General features: G+C 45.0%; 1 protein-coding gene across 1 annotated transcript in view; it reads left to right on the top strand.

Moving 5' to 3' along the window:
* NEK10 (NIMA related kinase 10) overlaps nucleotides 1-21,525 on the top strand; it is a 2,768,076-nt gene that overhangs the window by 2,283,414 nt on the left and 463,137 nt on the right. The gene's annotated exons all lie outside the window — the stretch shown is intronic.

The following is a 21,525-nucleotide window of genomic DNA, read 5'->3' as shown; positions in this document are numbered from 1 at the left end:
ATGCTTGAGCTCCATTTCCCTTAGCCTTAGTTCTTTTTCAGTTTTAGCATTAAGTTTATTATACTCCAATTCTAGTTTCATTCTCTCCAGTTCAAAGTATTGTGGACTAAATGTGGGACCTGGTAAAGGTCCAGTAGGTACAGCAGGTAGAGCAGACAGAGGCCTAGGGGGGACAGTCACAGCAGCCTCACCCTCCTCTTCTGACTCTTCCTCAAGATCATCAACATTTGTTCAGTTTCAATCTCAATACTGTTATCTACAGTTGCTTGAGTGGTAGGTTCCTCTGAACCATCATCCAGGCTTTGGTTAGCTAACAACCTTCCTATTAGCTCCATTTTCTTGCCTCTAGTCAGGAGATTCTTATGCTTACAGAGAACTCTTAAACAATCAGCAGTTTTTGTAGCAAGAGACTCTTGAGTATAACTTTCCATAGTTAACATGTTAGAAAGATTACTTTTTCAGTGCTAAGCTTTGTGGTTAGTTGCACTAAGGTATCCTAAAGCACTCTAAAATGTATACTCAATACAAATCCCACCGCTGTACACCAGTGTTAGGCAGAAACCTGTGCAGTTCCCTTTGGGAACACTGCAAAAGATTTAGGACTAAAGGTGTTAGCAGTAAACCCACTTGGTAGCAGTCTGTACCACCCAGATTTACCTGGTAGCTGTGGCTGAGCAGTCAGACTTCCCTCAAGAAGAGTTAGGCAGTATGCAAAGTATACACAATAGGCACTCGGACACAATAGCACAAGCAAACACTGACCAGAGCTTTGGTATCAAAGTATATAATTATTTATTTTAAAACACACTGTTTGAAACACTCCAGCACTCTTATTGTAAAACACTCTAAACACAGTTACTATTATGATATATACAACCCTTATTCTTTATCAGACAAGTCTTAGTTAAAACCACTTATTTCCAGACACAGGTAAGCGCTTAACTATAGATGGCACTCCAATAAGTTCATGAAGAAGGGAGGGAAAAAGACAGAATATGTGAGGATACACCACTCTAAGATTTAGGAACACTTTTAGCAAGGCAGAATAGCAAAAGTCACTTGTGAGCCAAAGTCCATAGGCTGGGCCCACTCTTAGAGAGAGCAGAGCACAAATGCGCCCAAGATCACACAGTTACACTAGGCTTTGAAAGTCTTGCAGAGAGTTCGAAAAGAGTTTAGAGAGGCTCCGAAAAGTTTAGCCAGGGTGTCCCAGGCTAACCCAGGTTCGAAAGCCGGGGGCTAAATCTACCCCGTACAGTCAGTGGCAAGGGAAGCCAGGCATAACATGGTACCTTAAGTGGGAAGGATCCTCCAGCGGTGGCAGTTGTTCCTGGCAGCGGTTGCAAGTCTCTGCATCGTCCAGAGGAAGAGAAGATCTTGACTTGGAGGAAAGGTGAAGGTCGTTGCACTGCCAGGGAAGAAACCAGCCGCAGAGTTTTCCGGTTAAAGGTATTACCCTTTATTTCGCGGTCGTGGTAAAACATGGTATTCCGGTTGCTGGGGTGCTTGGCACAGGCAAGGCGGCCACGAGATGCGTCGGGAAGGCGAAAAGACGGTGAAACTGGTTATCCCCACCAGTCAAAGGAAGAAGACTCTCCGGCGGGAGATCTCCTCTCTCGTTGGGAAAAGTGGTGAGACGGTACAGCAGGGCTCCACCGGTGGTGTCGTCGTAGCAGGTCAGCTCAACTTCTACCTCATCGGATTCTTAGGTCCTGTGGCGACTTCTCAAGTCCCAGTCCCCAAAGCCCTGCTTTTATGCAGAAAACCCCCATTCACTCAGCCTAGCTGTCACTCAAACATGCTAAGTGGTGAGCCGGCCAGCAACTCAGTCCAGGGTGCCTAAATCCCCCTCCTAAATTCCCCAGACAGAGTGGCACCACTTTGGAGGGCTTCTGTGGAGAAGCCCGCCAAAGAAGTGGAACAAAGCGCTCGACTTGGGTTGGAGTCACAGAAGAGAACACAAACGCCATTTTAGAACCGAGTTGTGGCAAAAAATACCAACCGGAGAATTAATAATAAATAAATAAACCGGCGGTATGTTCGAGGCTATCGTAATTAAATAAATAAAAATAGTAGCCTCGAACAATGGGAAAATCCCATAGCGAAATATTCGCGGTTGAATATAAAAAGTAGTATCCACTGCCACCAGCCAAATCTCGATCAGGGAGGATGGAGGCGTGCCCTCTCGACTAACAGACCCCGGGGCAATCGAATTGCCCCGGCCAGTACGTCCACAATATGATGGTTTGTACTGGTTCTGTTCAGAATTCAAGACTAGTAAAGTCAATGGTGACTTTACATGCCCTGGGAGACAGTAGTCAGCCCCAGGGTATGGAGTCTATACTGGGGGCACTATGACACCCCTGTGTTACTGCACTGAGGGTGCTGTGTAACACACATCACAAACACACATGAAGCCCTATGGAGTAAAAGACCCCATAGCCCATTAAACATATCTAGAGTCAAAGGAACACACTCAAATCATGTCCAAGAGTGAGGGTAAAAGAGTCTCACTCTTGGCAGGAGAACAAAATAAACCCCAAAAATCCAGCAAAGCTGCTGGGGGACTCACTAGGTTAGGAAATTCAGCTTAAACAGAGAATTCTCCCTAACATGCGTTACAATCTGTGATGTGTATATGTATTATTAACAAGTTGTGCATATTGGAAATATGTTTTTTGGGAAAAATAGATTTTCTAAGTAAAAGCAAAGGGGAGGGATATTTTCTGGACCCTAAACACAGTGTCACTCTGACACATGATGACACCTCATGACACACTGTTCCTTTCTCAAATCAGGAGAGGGGGAATTCTCTGACCTATCAGATCCTTAGAGGGTTGGGCATTGTGAAATCAGCCTCCCCACCCCTTTGGAAAATTGATAAATCGGGACTGCTGAGGACAGGCAGGACACACACTTTCACTCATCAACTGATCCACTGGCGAAGCACCCTGCAGGAAGATCCAGACTCCAGAACCTAGATCCAGACTCTAGAACCTAGATCCAGACTCCAGAGCTCTGAAGCAGAAAGGCCAATCCAAAAAGATGAACCCTTCTCAGCTGGCCTTTAAAATCTTGCAACCTGATTTAACCCCAAACTTCCACTGGGCCTAACCTAACTCATTCAACAGCCTGGCTGACCTGTTTGCTGCTTCTGGCCAACAACCCGTGCTAGAATCCAAGATCCAGATCAGTCCAGCAGAGCTGTAACCCAGAACCTGTCAGATCCAGCCCAAGAGGACGCGCAGAGACCAGATTGCTGACAGCAGAACCAAGCGCCTGAGACCTGTCCAGTGGTGAGCGAAGTCCAGTCCAAACCTTTGACCAGATCTTTGCGGGTCCATTTAAACCAGAGTTGTGAGTATTTAGCGTAGAACTGTTCATAGTCATCTCTTAGTTTAAAGTAATCCATCCAACCCATTCCAACATATCCAGACTGCATTGTAGAATCTCTTTTGTCCATTCTGAATCCTTTCTCATCCATCTAATCCTGTGATAATTGTTAGTGTAAGCCAACCTGTTTGTAATTCAAAGCGCAATTTCATTAGAAATCTTGACTCCTTTTGAGAAAAATTGACCTCTACTAAAACCTCTGTAACCTTTGAACCGTATGTGCTATGCCATCTTGAAGCTAACATCCTCAGCTTTCTAACGAACCCAAAACGACATTCCAATCCCTTATAGTTTTTCCGTAATTGGCTAAAGAAGAATTTCACCACATGTAAAAACAGCTATTTCTTGATTTCAACTTCTGAATTTCGATTTCCATCTGCTAACCATTCACCAATCATTGCTAGTGTTGACCTGAACCAATCCAAAGCAACTCTCACTAGTTCTGAATCTCATTTAGCGAATTAAAATCATTTTAGCATTTTCCCATCCAATTCTAACCACATCTAAAAGCAACTGACCTGTTTTAAAATCATTACTGTTCTCTCTAAGCTTGCTGGGGGGAATCGGGATTGAAACTGCAATTGTTGATTGTTATTCCTGATACCTGTGTGCCCTCATACCATGTCTTCATATTGCATATTGGGGGGAGTGAGTACTAACAGGGGGAAAGAGTGATTACATTGTCTTTGGTCGAATTCAAATCAAGTTTATTTCTGTGTTGAATTCTTTCATATCACTGCATTTCATTCAACCCACACAAAGTTATTCTCTGCTACATTAATCTTCCTATTCCTACTCCTAATTGATTAAAGAGATTGGGCCTCATTCCAAGGTTGGAGGTAAGGTACAAACCATGCGGTAATGATTTACCGGCATGGATTTCCGCTCCATGCCATTCCGACCCTTCAGACCGTAAATTACGGCACCGTAAACAACAATGCCGTAATTTACGGTATTGGGTCGCGCGCGCACACCACCATGGCGTAATCAACGGCATGGCGTAAACCGGAGCTGATCGCAAGTAAGGAGCACACGTAAATAACGGTCTCCTTAAGGCCGTAAAGTACCTTACCGGCATGGAGTACCTCAGCCTCCCAGAAGCAAAGCGTAATGGTTCAAGCTATTGAGGTTTCGATGGAGAACCACTCCCCTCACTGGGAAAGCAGATCCATTCTCTTTGGGAGGCACTGGGGAGGACAGATGAACATGTCTTGCAACTCCAAGCACCACGTTCTGTAAGCCCAATACGGAGCAATGAAAATCAATGTGGACCTGAAAAAGGCATTGTCTCCTGAGAACCATGCCAGGCATCTGCATAATGCATTGAGCAGGTCAAATGCCTATTCGACTGTAAGTGCTCCCCTCCAAGCTCCCAGCCAGAGAAATTCCCTGGAACAGGACACCTTGTACGTCTTGTTCATGCTGGAAGCGAAGACATCACACAACAGGACACAATCTTCTCCTGAACTTCCTGGTAGAGCTCCTACTTGTGAGAGACCGAATTTAGCCTTCTCAAGGCATCCATTATGACATTCTCTGTTCACAGAAAGAAGGAAGACAACCAGGGCCATCCTGATCCTCCTCAATTATAGAAAGTTGATGTGCTCACAACGTTCCAAGTGAGACCACAGTCCGATCACCATCAGAATGAACAGGTGAGCATCCATCCTTTCAAAGACATATGGGTGACCAATCAGATGAGGCCAAGATTGCTGAAAAAGCAACACTTTCAGCAAATTGTCTTGCAGGGATCACCATGCAAGGTGTCGAGAAACTCTACTCCTGACCTGCAAAAGGTCTGTCATGATCACTTGAAACTGAGACCACTGTCAACAGAGGAGCTACTGTAGTGACGTCCTGCACAGTTACGCCTCTGGATCCACCAGGATACAGGAGGGCATAGGACCCAGCAAACGCAGGAAGGCTTAGGCAGGAAATTGTTCCTGAGATTTGTGGATTTTCACCATCCAGAAGATGTTCACCACTTGATCCTTGGGTGTCCAATACCACACTGATACATTGAAGGGACATGGTTGGCAAAACCTGAGACTTCAGGATGAATCCCAAACAGTGCAACAGGCTGCACATACAAAACAGATGTGCTGAAGCCTTGTCTGGAGAGCGAGCTTGCAGGAGTCTTTAATCCAGGTAGTGAAAAACATGAATGCCATCCCTCCTGAGGCGAGCCGCGGCTACTGACAGAAGCTTGGTTAAGACCCTGTGTGCCAAAGACAGAATGGCAGGACTTTGATATGGTACTGGCAATGGACCAACACAAATCCCAGGTACTTCCTGCACTATTTGTGAATTGGCACATGGAAGTAGGCATGCTGAAGATCTAGTGAAACCAATCAAACATGTTGATTGAGGGCTTGGGGGATTTGGGCCAGAGGTACCATTTTGAATGCGTCCTAGATTTGGTACAAATTCAATACACTCAGATCCAGGATGGAGTGCAAGCCCCCCCATCCTCCTTTGGAATCAGAAAGGTAAACTGAATATCAGCCTTTGCCTCGTTCTGAGCACAGTACCAGTTCTATCACACCTATTGCTAGAAGCTGATGAACCTCATCCAACAGGATAGGGTCTGTAGGCAAAAGAGGGCTGGAGGAGGATGGTCTGGAGGGCATTGAGGGAAAGGGAAACAATTTCCCTGGTAAACAACCTGTCAAGCCCTAGTGACTGGCACTATTGTGCAATTAAACGGGAAAGTCCCCCCCCCACTGGGTACTGAGGAAGGAAATAACCTTCACAAGGGCTTACAACATGGGGTGGTAGTGGGTACTGTGGAGTTGGAGACACCAACTCTGACATCGACAACAATCAAAAGAAGACATTGGATTTAGGTATATCATTCACAACACATGTAGCTAGATGTTCTCTACGGCATCTTTACAATCATGCACCGTGTACATTAATCATGTCATGGAGTTAACATAGCATCCTCCCATCTCTGCCAAATTTTCCCAGCCTTATCCGGGCATCCTCGCGCTCTGTACACTCTTTGCTCCATGGCTATACATATCTGGACGTCTGTGACCCATTGTTCAACTTGCGCCAGCACCGCGGATCCCCACAATTTAGTGATATTCTTCTTAATCACTGCCGTTGTGGTTGAGAAAAACAGCCTTTCATACCGCGTCATTTTCCCATCACCATCCACCCCTAGCAGCATTAGTTTGGGATCTCCGTCCGACCAAAACTCTTGACAATGTATCGCAGCACTGCTGCCAAAAATGTTGTATATGCTGCGAGTCCCATAATAAATGGAAAAACGTTCCCTCCTCATTCCGGCACAGCAGGCACTTGGGTGCCACGGCCCTGCCCCAGCAGTAGAGGGCCACCCTTGGATAATAAATCCTATGCAATATTTTCATTTGAACCAATCGTAGTCTGGCCGAGATGGCTGTCTCACGTGGATACATTAGGACCGTGACCCAGTCTTCTGGCATAATATCCCCCTACCTCCCTCTCCCACTTGGCTTTCAAACTCAACAACACAGGGGTAGCAAAGGAGGTGATAGCACTATGCATGACCGTAGTGACCTTGGAATGAATGCTTTCCATAAGTATGTTCCGTTCCTTTTGGGTACATTCCGGCATGCTAGATAGAGCAGGTAGGTGCTGTTGTAGTGCGTGCCTGAGCTGTGTATAGTGGTATCTCTCAGTTGCAGGTAGATTACATTTTGTTGTTAGATTCTCAAAAGTTATTATACCTCCATCTGCTATCATATCTCCCACTTCACCTATGCCACTTGCCACCCAGATCGGCCACCTAGGCAGCTTGTCTACCTCGGGGAGGTTCCAATTCTCCCAGAATGGTTGCAGTGGCGTAACCTTCTTGTCCCAGCCTATAAAAGTGTGAATCTCTGCCCAGATTTGGGTTGCATGTATCATCATTCTTCGAGGGAGTGGTGTGGACGGTTTTTGGTGCAACCTGATGGCAGTCGATGCTCTCATGTGAGGTAGCGATATGTCAGCGTGTAATGTGTTGTTGACCACAGATATTTGACTCGCCCAGTGGTATGTCTGCAGCCGTGGTAAACCAATACCACCCTCCGATATGGATCTCTGGAGTGTCCGAAGCACTAAACTCGGGTGCCCACTGCCCCATAGTAGTTTCCTGAGTGTGACATCTATCTTCTGGAACACCTTTGTGGGGATATGAAGTGGGGCATTTTCGAAAACATACAGAAAGCGAGGGAGCGCTAACATTTTGAACAAAGCCGCCTGTCCTAACAGGGTCAGGGGCAGGTATATCCAGTGCTGCACATCTCTCGCGAATCTCTCCGAAATTGATTGTAGGTTATCGGTTGTGTAATCGTTAAGATCCCTCGTGATCCGGATACCTAGGTATTAGAAATGGTCTTTTTCAACCCTATAAGGGCAGCCCTCTAGGATCTCCTCCCCCGGCCCATTGAGTGGGAAAAGTATGGATTTGGTCCAGTTTACTTAAAGACCACTAAAGGCCCCATATCGTTCCAGAAGTTGCGTCACTACTGGGCATGCCACCTCTGGATCTTTTAGATATATCAGCAGGTCGTCCGCATACAAGGAGACTCTGTCTTCCCACCATTGAGGGCCCAGGAAACCCCTCTATGTCTGCACATCCCTCAACATCCCCGCTAGTGGTTCTATTGCCAGTGCAAAAAGTATCGCTGACAGGGGGCAGCCCTGCTTCGTCCCCTTCCCCAGCTGAAAGACCTTGATGGCCAGCCATTCACTCTAGTTTCAGAGTTGTGCCTTTATGGTAGATCTTGAGCTGGACCGGGAACAGCAGACCATATTTGACCTTTAGTGCTTGCAGCTGTCTCTTGAGCTGGTCTAACGATTGCCTGGCTTTTTGTACTTTCCTTGTGTAGTCGGGGAAGAAGGCAATTTTGGAGCCGTTTTAGGTTAGTGTGCCTTTAGCATGCTCTCTCTGCAGCAGCGCATCTCGGTTCCTGTAGTTGAGGAGTTTTGCAATTACAGTACGCGGTGGAGCCCCAGGTATCGGTTTGCCAGTTGCCATATGGTGAGCTCTTTCTTTAGAAAAGAATTTTGAGAAGGAGTCCTGCTCAAATATATCCATGATCCATTGCTCTAAAAAGAGCTCCATACTTGGTCCTTTAGCATTTTCTGGTAAGCCTAGGATCCTAACGTTGTTGCGCCTCGAGCGCCCCTCTCCTTCGTCTACTCTGTCCTCCATCAATTTTAGTTTCAATTTAGCCCCCTCCAGCTGCTGCTGTAGCTCCCTTATTCCATCTTCTGCACCTGAGATGCTTTGCTCTGCATCGCCAGTGCGGGATGCTGCTAGTGTGGTTGACCAGGTCAGATTCCTCCCGGTTCTCCGTTGGCTGGTTGTAGGTCAAAGGATTGAATCAAAAGGATCGAAATGCAATAGGGTCGAATCAAAAGGACCGAAAACATAAGGGTCGAATGGTTTTTTTTGTGGGCGGGGGCGTCCCCCCCCAAACCCATGTTTTTGGTATAAAAAACACTTTTTTTCCTATACAGAAATCCAAAAAAAATATACATTTAAAAAAATGCATTCAACCTTTTTTTTCGGTGCTATTGACTCGACCCTATTACATTCAATCCTTTTGTTTTCGATCCTTTGACCGGACACCAGACACCACGTTGGGTGTGTTGTGAACTGGTCAATTCTTCTCTGCATAGAATGCTTCTTTTGTTTATCTTTGGCCATGTTAGGTGAGGGCGTCGATCGCGGCACCCGCCTAGCTGCGAGCCGAGGGCTCGGGGCGTGGGTAATGACATTGTTGCTGCGTGCCGGAATGCATCGGACCTCTTCCACTGTGGTCAAAGGAAATGGAGTTTTGAAACCCTCCACTCTGCCAGCAGGAGCTGGAGGCTGCTGTATCTCTCAGGCCTAAATACTTGGCTTTTGCTTTAGAGAACTGGAACCTCTGTAAGGAGATGTCGGCATAAACCCCAAAAAGGTCATGTCCAGCATAAGAGCTATCCAGTTAGCCTTGCCTGCATATCCTGGGCAACCCCTTAGCTCCTCATCTAGGAGTGCCTCCTTACCACCGTGCCCATACTCATTCCCCGTCCCACACAGTCAGCCGTATCGAGGCCCAACTGTAGTATCTGATGGGGTACCACCTTGCCAACCTGGGTCTAGGCATCAAAGCCATCTCTTATTCCCCTTCAGGTAGATGTTAGGCTGCTGACCAGAGGCCACTGACCAGAGACCAAGAGGCCAAAAGAGAATTTGGTAGGGCACAGGAAGCATTTACTGCTGTTAGGTTAATTCTGCATGAGGCGAAAACCTTCTGACCCAATGTCTGTCTGGAGGCATGTCTTTAGGTGGGTATTTGCAGCCTGTACCACCAAGCTCTCAGGAGGGGGGAGAGTGGACAGAATAGCTGGGTCAGAAGGCTCCAGGCGGTGCTTCTTCGCCCAGTCTCAGTCAGTTGTGGGGATCGAAAAAGGCTTTTCCCAGGCTTCCATTACAAGGTCTCCTGTTGTGAAACTTCATCAAGATTATCTGTAAATTCAAACTGACCTTTTGGCATGGAAGGGGCTGACAAGGCAACCACTTTGGCCACTAGCTGTTGGAACAAAGCGTGCACCTTCCCTGGGGTTGGTCCTGGTAAAATGTCCAATTCCGGGGATGTGTCCAGACCACTGGCCATCTGCAAGTCAGAAGCCGGTCCAACAACCCCTCTCCTCATTGCAGAACTCCTCCAGGAAGTCCCTCACTTCTCTAGGGCACAGGAGTTCCATGCCAAAGGGATATGATCTCTGTCTTTGACAAGGATTTCTCTCATAGGAAACAGAGCGTACTTCACAGGAGTCCCGGTGTCGTTGCGGCCCTTTGGCGCCTATAATGCTGAGGTGGGAGGAGCTGCCTCTGGCCATTCAATGCCTGAGGGTGTAGCGTCTTGGCGCAGTAATTGGTCTTTACCCATAGGAGCCGGAGCTGAGCCCTTATGTGTGCATTGGTGGTCCTTTGCCTGCTCCATGCTGACATGTCAACGCACTGTGGATCCTAATGGCGCTGATGGCTTGTGATCGCAGCCACTGGGGCAGGGGCCTGGGTGAGGATGTCAAGCATCTAAAACCGAAAAGCGTCCCATTCCTCTGGGAGGGAAGGGATTGGGTAGGACATTTGAAAGTATTTCCTGGAGTCCTCCCAAAATTGGTTTCAGTCTTCGGTCTCCTTAAAAGGTCCATCTTCCAGTGTTTTTCCCTCTGTCTCACCCATGCAAGGAAGATGGACGATTCTCTGGCTCTCTGTGGGGTATGCTGGTGTCTGTGCTGGCAGGGCTGTGGCTAAACTGACCCTTTCAAGGTGGATCCTTCTCTGTATCTCAGATTGCTCTTACCTGGCTGGGAAAGATGTGTCTGAAGGTCTCAGCGCTCATTCTACTAGACGTCCGGCTGCCATCCCTGCCCTACATAGGGGCAGGGGGGTCTGTGTGTTGGACAAGTGTGATTCGGTACACATGTTTGGCAAACATTGCTGTTTGAATTCCCTTTTGTGGTGGATGCCAGCTTTGGCAGAGTATTCCTCCAGAGTTTTCTGGTTTAGGTGGTATCGCCTTGCTTTCTTCCCTCCTCAAGATCTACGTAATGCTATGGGAGTCTATCATAGACAAGGAATCTGTGGAAGGAACTAATGTATTATAAGAAAAAATTACTTACATCTCAGTAATGTTCTTTCTGATGGACATTGCTTCCCCACGGATTCCTCATCGCTCTCCCAACCTCCCCCTTTTAGGGGATAGATAGTACTTGTAGGTTCTCCCGTACCTTGAGAACTGAGTGCAAGGGGAAAAGGCGGAACTGAGGTTTGGGGTGTGGCATCTCGATATTTACTAGCTCTGACATCATGTCCAACGCTGAGCTGACCCAGACCTGTGCTGCATCCCCAGGTGGTGAAACCATTTCTGAAAATCAACTGCGCTGAAGATAGAATATGATAGATGATGACTCCCTGGGAGGAACATTGATAAGAAATATATTTTTCAAGAGATATGTAATTTCTTCTTCTTACCTATGACCATCAGCAATGGTGCTATTACGGCGGGAGAAATGGAAGATCATGGGGCGCGGTTGTGGCTAGGCAACTGGTCAGGAGTATGTCTTTCTCCCAGCATCATCTCCACTGCTGGTCTCCAGCAGTAACTGGGAAATTACTCCCAACCAAAGGGAAGTAAAAAGGGCTTCTTTGGCTTCCACTGCTGATGTGAACCAGCTAATTCACAAGGCAGCAGCCTGTGGCTATGAGTAATTTAAAACATTTCCACTCACTCTTCAGTGTTTCAAATACATTGTAATATATCCAGACATGGATCTCTGAGATTGTAGTGCGCAGAGCCAAAGCTCCACATTCTCTGTCGCCAAATTTGGCTAAAGCATATCATCAGTGATGTAATCTAATAGTTCAGGCTGGATTGACCCCTTTGGAGTGCGACCAAGCCTGTTCTACTTATTTTTTATTTCCTTATATACCTTTACAGCAGACTGACACAGAACGGAGGTTGGTCCAGGATAATTAGCAGTGGTTAGAATTCACATCTTTTTCATACACCACTCTTCAGAGTTGCTAAATAACAGTACTTGACATTTAACTACTGCAATTATGATAATATACTGATATACATGTTTAATTTAAAAAAGAAGGCTAATTCATCTACCCGTTCTCACTAATTTAAAAGCCTGTTACACTATGGAGGATCATGCAAGCTTTGTCAGTAGAGAACCACACTAAGCAGAGGGAATGCAGTGAAAATTCATAGAGCTAGCGTGATTGAAGGCAATTATCATTTGAAGCGCTGTTTGTCAAGGGCTGTCTACGGCTGGACCCGCTGCCCTGCTGAGGATTGCTGCCTGTTGTGCCTTCCTGCTGCATTCTTCTCGTGACTTTAAAGGAAAAGAGAACAGAAACAAAGAAGGGACTGCTTTCTGCTTTTTTTTCTCGAGCCCCGTGGCTCCACCCTTCTATCCCATAATCCATTTAACCCTGCAAACCCGCGCTTTATGCGCGCGCACTTTTTGAGAAGCGCTGTTTGTCAAGGGCTGTCTACGGCTGGACCCGCTGCCCTGCTGAGGATTGCTGCCTGTTGTGCCTTCCTGCTGCATTCTTCTCGTGACTTTAAAGGGTATGGACTTTGTTGCTGATACGATCTATGCAAGCTGGAAATAGACTGTTTGGCGTTTTTTCTGATGCAACTTTTCTCTCTTCCTAGAAAAGAGAACAGAAACAAAGAAGGGACTGCTTTCTGCTTTTTATTTATTTTTTTTTTTTTTCTCGAGCCCCGTGGCTCCACCCTTCTATCCCATAATCCATTTAACCCTGCAAACCCGCGCTTTATGCGCGCGCGCTTTTTGAGAAGCGCTGTTTGTCAAGGGCTGTCTACGGCTGGACCCGCTGCCCTGCTGAGGATTGCTGCCTGTTGTGCCTTCCTGCTGCATTCTTCTCGTGACTTTAAAGGGTATGGACTTTGTTGCTGATACGATCTATGCAAGCTGGAAATAGACTGTTTGGCGTTTTTTCTGATGCAACTTTTCTCTCTTCCTAGAAAAGAGAACAGAAACAAAGAAGGGACTGCTTTCTGCTTTTTTTTTTTTTTTTTTTCTCGAGCCCTGTGGTTCCACCCTTCTATCCCATAATCCATTTAACCCTGCAAACCCGCGCTTTATGCGCGCACGCTTTTTGAGAAGCGCTGTTTGTCAAGGGCTGTCTATGGCTGGACCCGCTGCCCTGCTGAGGATTGCTGCCTGTTGTGCCTTCCTGCTGCATTCTTCTCGTGACTTTAAAGGGTATGGACTTTGTTGCTGATACGATCTATGCAAGCTGGAAATAGACTGTTTGGCGTTTTTTCTGATGCAACTTTTCTCTCTTCCTAGAAAAGAGAACAGAAACTAAGAAGGGACTGCTTTCTGCTTTTTTTTTTTTTTTTTCTCGAGCCCCGTGGCTCCACCCTTCTATCCCATAATCCATTTAACCCTGCAAACCCGCGCTTTATGCGCGCGCGCTTTTTGAGAAGCGCTGTTTGTCAAGGGCTGTCTACGGCTGTCCACGGGTGTTGAGGGCGTTGTGGGCACACTGCCCCATTTACCTTATTTTTTTTAATTTTTTTTATTTGTTCTCTTTTTCCCAAGTTTTGTACAATTCACTATGTTTACTCATTTGCAATCCCTTAAAGTAGGCATGCCTGACGACTCTGTAATTGCTGCTAATTTGACAAACTCTGTGTTGAATAATTTCTGTGCGCTTCGTAGGTTGCAGCCACTACCTGCTCCCCTATTGCAATTACAACAGAGACCCTCTGATAATTCTTCAATGTCAATCCTTGACTCAATTGTCATGGAACGCAACCACATTCGCACATCCTTTTGTCAACCTACAACCCCAGTGCACGGTACGTTTGGATCCCGCCAACATATGGCGCATGTTCCGTGCCGTGCTGCTGGCCATCGCCAATGGGCAGCTGGGTCTCCAATAGCTCCAATGCCACAACTTGTGTCTGACTCGACTTTGCTTGCTGCTGATACTCATCGTTTCAAACCGCATGCTCCCAGCAATCTCTACTTTAGATACTATTTACGAATGCTTCACTCCTGTAAATAAGGAGACTAGCTCTTCTTATACTAATCCACCTCAGTCTCCAATTTCCGTGGCAAGCATCCATGATTCAGTTCAGCCACATGAAATCTCAACTATCAGTAATGTTCCAAGTGATACTTCCCTCTATGCGCATCCGACCCTGCGTGCACAGCCTCAACCCTCTTCGCCGGCCTCAGCGACTATCTCCCTACCCACTATGCTTGAAATCACGCTTGCTGCATTAAATACAACTGTGTTAAGCCTTTATAAACTGTTTGAACGCCTGGATGATAACATTTCCACCCAATCGCAGCAGATTGACACTATGTATGATTGGATAATTTCCCTAAATTCGAAGCCAAATGCTAATGTATCCCCTTTTCAAGCTCCTTTTCATCCTGCCTCTACTCAGCTGAGACCTTTTCCAACTGTCCCCTCATTTGAGGAAATCATTCGCCCCATTGAGGCTGATCCTGCCAACGAAGCCATTGTGGTTAGTGATTCTTCTTGGGAGAACATTTCCTCGTCTCAAGAAAAACTACCCCCTGTGATCCCCGAGTCGGTGTCAATTGAGACTACACAACCAACTCTGCCTATTAGTAACCCTCCCGTGTCTTGTCCCGACGTCGTTCAGGAGCCTTTAAAAGGCAAACGGCAAAGAAAAAAGAAAGTGCCACTTAGGCAATTTCTTGTCAAAAAATCTAAAAACATGCTTGCCCCCAAGCTTCCGAAGAACTCCATCGCCTCTTTCTTTAAACCTCCATCTTCAAGTTGCCCTCAGGCTCCACCCATCATTCAACCTAAGCCAGCGTGCCAAATTGATAAGAGTGGCCCCAGTGGCAGTTTACCTTCCCTTAACAACCTTCATTACTCTCCTTTACATAATCTAATTAATACCCTGGAACTTTCGGTGCCCCCTGCATGTTCAGAGGTTGCCTCTTCCTCCACAACCTTGTTGCCTGCTCTGATCAACTCTGGTCCCATACCCTGCCTTGACACCTCATCTACTGCAAAAATTACTCTCATCAAAAATGCTATTGATGAATATCTCTCCCTGAAAAATCAGTCTATTTCTCCTACTTCTGCTTCTACTCAGCGTACTGTTGCGGCTCCCCAGGCTCCAAACAACAATCCCTTCAGAACGGCACCTATAGGCGTGATGCCACCTCCGCCAGTTTCCTTGCTACCTTCTGTCTCAGTTCAACATCAAGCCCCTAATAACATGCCGTGTGGCTCTACTTTACAGAATCCGGATTTGATGACCTCTCAGCTTAAATCTTTAATGAACACCTTTTTGGACACCCACGGTGCTTCATATATTGGGGCTTCCAATAACAATGCGCTTGCCACTACTCATGCCCAAAGTGATCTACGCCCTTGCTCTTCTCTACCTGTCTCCCATCACTCAACTGTTGAGGTGTCCCCTGCATGTTCAGAGGTTGCCTCTTCCTCCACAACCTTGTTGCCTGCTCTGATCAACTCTAGTCCCATACCCTGCCTTGACACCTCATCTACTGCAAAAATTACTCTCATCAAAAATGTTATTGATGAATATCTCTCCTTGAAAAATCAGTCTATTTCTCCTACTTCTGCTTCTACTCAGCCTACTGTTGCGGCTCCCCAGGCTCCAAACAACAATCCCTTCAGAACGGCGCCTATAGGCGTGATGCCACCTCCGCCAGTTTTCTTGTTACCTTCTGTCCCAGTTCAACATCAAGCTCCTAATAACATGCCGTGTGGCTCTACTTTACAGAATCCTGATTTGATGACCTCCCAGCTTAAATCTTTAATGAACACCTTTTTGGAAACCCACGGTGCTTCATATATTGGGGCTTCCAATAACAATGCGCTTGCCATTACTCATGCCCAAAGTGATCTACGCCCTGGCTCTTCTCTACCTGTCTCCCATCACTCAACTGTACCACAGGACCTATCCCGAATTTTTCCCACTTCCCACCCCTGGTCTGCCACTATTCCTGTACCGCCAACGCTGAACTATCACCCCCTTCCTCGCCCTGCCTCTTTGCACTCCTCCAAAAATATGAATCTCAGCAAAGCACTTCCTAAAACTTTATCTCAAAATTCCAATTTCCGTGCCCCAAACGGCTATTCATTAATTATAAAATGTCGTGGTGGCTCCCACCCATTGTATAATCTCAATAGGCAGTGTGTTTTAAATATTCTGAATGATGTTGATACTTTGGAACACATTTCGTCAACTGATATTGACCTGGTGGAATTTATTGCTGATGTTGACTTCACCATTGTCCGTCTATGGATTCCTTCAGCTACTGTGGCGAAATTGCTTTGGAATGCTAAGCTGATATTGTTTGAGATGGGATTTCTCATCTCTCAGGACCCTGACCGATCACAATCTTTGTTCTCTCGTACAAATCTATCTGCTGCTGATTCAGGTAAATCCCTTCAAACCACACGAGTATACCAATCTTCCAAAAAGGGCTGTCATAATTTATAACTTCAAGCTACTCCGGATCATCGTTTCTTTTCACTAGGTTGTTGGAATACCAGAGGCCATGTTCATCTACAACATGCTATTGATGTGTTTACTCACTCTTATGATATACTGGCTTTTCAGGAAACATGGTTTCTAACCCCTCCTGTTTGGGACAACTATGCAACTGCACTTATTTCGGCTGTGAGAGGCGAGAGAGGCCGTCCAATGTCGGGCTCCTGGTAGCAGTTAAACAATCTACTGATTTAGAAATAGTCCCATGGTGTGCCTTCGACATCTATATTCAATTAGTTAGAGTAATTGGATGTGGAGGTAATATGGCCATCTTTAACATATACCGGAACCCGGCAAAACTGTCTCTAAATTCATTTCTCAGAGAACTCTCCTACATGCTTGAAATAGCTTCTCAGGCATCTGATGTCACTGCCATTCTTCTCCTTGGCGATCTTAATCTTGATTGCTTTAACCCCACTTCTCAATCTACTGCTCAGGAGGTTTCGACTTGGACTACCTTTATGTCTCATAATAACTTCATGATGATTAACGGAGCTGTGCCTGGGGATCTTCCTGCTTCAACAACTTGGTGCCGGGATTCAAGCTCCAGTACAATTGATTACATATATACTGACGCAAATTTGTTTGACAAAATCACTTCACTAAACATCACTTCTCAGTTGTACAGTGACCACAAGTTTCTGAGATTACATTTCCTAAGACCCCTGGCTATAGTGCCTTCTTATATTAGAAGGTCCGTTCAACATCTTGTTATCAATTCCACTGGCAATCGCATCACGCTGTCCTCTAGAATGTTTTGGACGCTAAAACAATCACTTGATCCATCTATGGCTTCCAATTCTAATTCTAAGATTGAATATACACACCTTCTACAACAATTCCAGAATAATATTCTTATCTCTAAACAGAGATCGACTACTCATTTACACTCTTTTGATCATGATGTACATCATAGAAGGATAAGTTATAGGCAGGAACGGAAATTTTTGCTTTCCTTGACTTCAAGCTCTCGGTTTACCCTTGCAAGGCAGGCAAAAACCCGCTATACCAACTGGGTCCGTGGGCATAGAGCCTTGCTATTCCAACAAGACAGTGAGCGAATGCTGAATACTTTAGCTACAAAGAATTCTGCAGGTACTTGGAAACTACTTAAGCATAAACATTCTAATCAACAATTAGAGGCACAAGCCAATGGAGTGCAAGAAGCGCAATGGGTCCAACACTTCTCTATATTATATTTCGATCCAGCGTTCAGTATGTTTAAATATCAAATGCAATCCACCTCGCATTGGTCTCTGAATTGTGAATTGGAAACAATTATTCATTATATAAAATTGGCTAAAAGCTCGAGAGCTGCAGGACCCGATGGTATCAGCAATTTAATGCTCAAATCTAACATAAACCATTGGGCCAAAATTCTCTTTTTGTTATTTCAAAACATCCTGACCACTCGAACTCTCCCTTCTTCATGGCACACGTCCATTCTCGTGCCAATTTACAAAAAGGGAGACCGTTCACTTCCTGCGAATTATCGCCCCATTGCGCTCCTTGACTCTCCAAGTAAGATTTTTGCAAAGTTTCTGTTGCTGGAGTTCTCGGCATGGACATTAACCCATTTCCATCGTAATCCGTTTCAGTCAGGTTTCGTTGCAGGAATGGGCACAGCTGTTAATTTGTTTCTTTTAAACTCTATTAAATCTCTGTGTCACATTCAAAAACAACAGATCTACTTTGCTTTCGTGGACCTGCATTCTGCATTTGACTCAATTTCTAGAGTCAAACTTATGTCTAAACTAATTCATGACAAATGTCCCCCCTCTATTACCGACCTCATTTATCATTTTCATTCTGCCACTACGGTTCAGGTTAGATTGACATTGAATGGTCTACTCTCCCACCCGATTCCCACCTCACGTGGCCTTAAACAAGGCTGTTTGCTGGTGGCAGCCATTTTCAATTACTATGTCCAAGACATCAAATATACCTTCGAACCTATTCAATCAGATTCTCCGAAAGTTAATGGTATTCCCATAAAAGCATTGTTTTATGCTGATGATATTGTCCTCATCTCAAAGACCCCCAATGGTTTACAAAAACCTTTATCAGCATTAGACCTCTATGTCGCAGAGAACGATTTAAAAATTAACTCCTCAAAGACTGAATTCTTGATGTTCAACCCACATTCTGGCCTTCACACTCGCAAACATTGGTTGATTGATAATAACACTTCTCTGTCTTTGGTTTCGTCGTATACCTATTTAGGTATTATTTTCGAAGCCTCACTCCATCCACTGAAACATATGGCTCAAATCGAAGTTAAATTACTAACAGCGATATCACAATCACGGATTCTCCTTGCAAAATTTGGAAAATTCTCCATGATCCCGGCTTTAACATTTTGGAACATGAAAGTTATTCCCACAGTTTTGTACGGCTTGGAAGCTGGACCTCCTATACCATCTACTACTCTTGATAAATGGGAGGGCAAATTTTGGAAGCATGTACTGCATCTGCCCCAGTGTATCCCCATTTCGTGGTTGCGTTATGAATTGGGTCTCTCTTCACTATCTGCACACCTTAACTGGAAACAATGTTCTTTTTTCAGAAAATGTTTAATATCATCTAAGATAGACAATCTACTTAAGGTATTGTCGAACTACATCTTTACGACAGATCACGTCTTTATTCAAAGATGGCTGTCAGCAGTATATAAGATCTTAGCAGAGGCAGATATCTCACTCGAAACTCTTCTGCAAAATCCGGATAAGGCGAAATTAAAAATCCATCAGACCTCCTGGATTATGAACCATCAGAAATGTCTTACTTATAAACACGCCTCGAGCTTTCGCTTTCCACCACATAAAAGAGGCATTACACAATCATATTTATCAAGAGCTCCTTCTTCGAAATATAGAAATTTAATTCTCTGTTTCCGGCTACATATATGGGAAACAAGAGATCTCCTTTGTACGCGCCAGCTTATAGGACCACTTCAAAATTTTTGTCGGTTCTGTCAAAAAACCAAAACTCCAGAAACCTTAGCACATTTAATCACTACATGTTCTAGTTTGTTTGGTCAGCGACAACTGCATTTTCATAAATATTGCCCTAGATTTGCAATGTATGATTCGGATGCTTGTTGGGACCGCATTTTTGGCTCGTCAGACTTGAAAATCCAGATAGCCACTGTAAATTTTCTTCTTTCCTTAAATTTAGATCAGGGTAAACTCATGAATACATGATTGAATATTTTTATTCGAATTGAGTATGATAACATTTTTAGATACAGTGTCCTTTTCTTCGATGATATTCTGGTCATTTGTGAATACTAGAGTGCTTTATACTTATTGTATTTACTGGTTGTACATTTTGAATGATCTTCTGAGAAATGACATTAAGTTGTTTTTACATTATTTTAATTTATTATGTTCAGATTGTGTTGCTATGTCATGTTAATTGAAAAGTTGTAACAAAAATAAATGCAACTAAATCAATAAAAAAAAAAACAAAAAAAAAGAAATTATCATTTTAATCTAGAAGATGGTTTCCAAAAACTCCTCTTCAGTTGCATGACGATTTTAATTTCCAACGAAATTAACTGAAATGGAATTTCACTTTAGATGTTCTCCCAGTTTGCCCCATTCTGGTTTGAAAGACATTGGCCCTCATTGCAAGTTGACTGATAAGTTTGTCAGTAATTCTCCTGGATGGCAGTAACTGTAATTCCATCCTGTTGTATTACTGCTGAAAGCCATTGAAGAGCAGTAATTCCCCCAATTTCTATCAGAATTACTGTTGGTGTTATCCTATTACCGTTGGAAAATTGGAGGAATTAGCGCAAGCAGAAAAGCGTCATGTCACAAATGGGAACTTCAGTGGCAGCCATTTTTAAAAACACAATCCGTCCTGAATCACCCATTTCCTTTTGCCATTTCAGACTAGAAGTTGTGGCAAACATGTCTCAGGAGATATGCAAGGGTGAGGTGCCAGAATTTCTGCTGCCAAAGCCCAAATTTAGTGAGTCAGAACTGCAAGTCCTTGCAGATGTAGTTGGTAGAGATGCAGAGGGGTTATTTGGTGAAAACCAGAGAAACAATGTGGTGCTGAGGAAAGATGCACTCTGGACTGAGATTAGGGATAAGGTCATGCCAGTTGGTATTGTACACTGTGACAAGGAGAACTGCTGGAAGCAATTGAATGACCTCAAGACCTGGCACCTCTCTAATGAAAAATTATGACCTGAATTCCTAGCCTATGCATGTGGCTGGCTGCATAGTCAGATGGCCACATTGTCCGGGCCAATGCCAGGACAACAATATGCAAGTCCATTTCATACAGCATTGAGGTGGCTGCTGGTCAAATGACCAGGCCCTGCCACTCAATTGCTCCGCCCACAACCAGTTTTCGCAACTTCCAGGCAGCCACTTTTTCTTGCAGTTGCTGAGCAGGTGTAAATGGCTCTTGGTCATGTGACCTAAGCCCACCATCGGCTTCACCCTGCCCCTTCCTTTTCTTCTAACTCTTAGATCAATGGTGTCTCTCGTCCCGAGTGTCAGAGGGAAATGGAAGATGAAAACCACGAGGACTCTGGATCCAGGACCCCAAAACTTCTGCTCCTCTAACATTGGGTAAGCTCCCTCTAATATATTTGTTTCACCCCTCTCTCCCAACAGCCCTACCATCACCACTCATTTTCAAGCATGCCACACATCAGCAATATCCTAGAAACTGCATTGTAGAAATCGCAGCAATCCCACTCACGTCACCATAGACCCATCAGACTCCATCATCCATCACGAAAACGAATGCTTATCAGTGTCCACTCAGCAACCAACCATGCAGCTGATATCGCTGACCTCATCATCACACATGACTTAAATGCTATCTTTATTATTACCTAGATGTCCTCATCCCCAATGGCGACAGAATTCTACAACAAGACTGTCCAAACAAGATGGGTGGGGGGGGGGTCTTTCCATTATTCACAAGGCATCATGGCCAAGCACCCAACTGGCTGTTGCCACCATTAGATTTTTTTTTAAACCTTTCCTGCTATTTCCTGCTGTTTCCAATGGACACAGCCACT

The sequence above is a fragment of the Ambystoma mexicanum genome, chromosome 2q (assembly GCF_040938575.1).
Source record: "Ambystoma mexicanum isolate Mex_15411 chromosome 2q, UKY_AmexF1_1, whole genome shotgun sequence".
NCBI classification, from domain to species: Eukaryota; Metazoa; Chordata; class Amphibia; order Caudata; family Ambystomatidae; genus Ambystoma; species Ambystoma mexicanum.
Note: the sequence above shows the minus strand (reverse complement) of the source record. Positions and strands in the feature narration are given on the sequence as shown.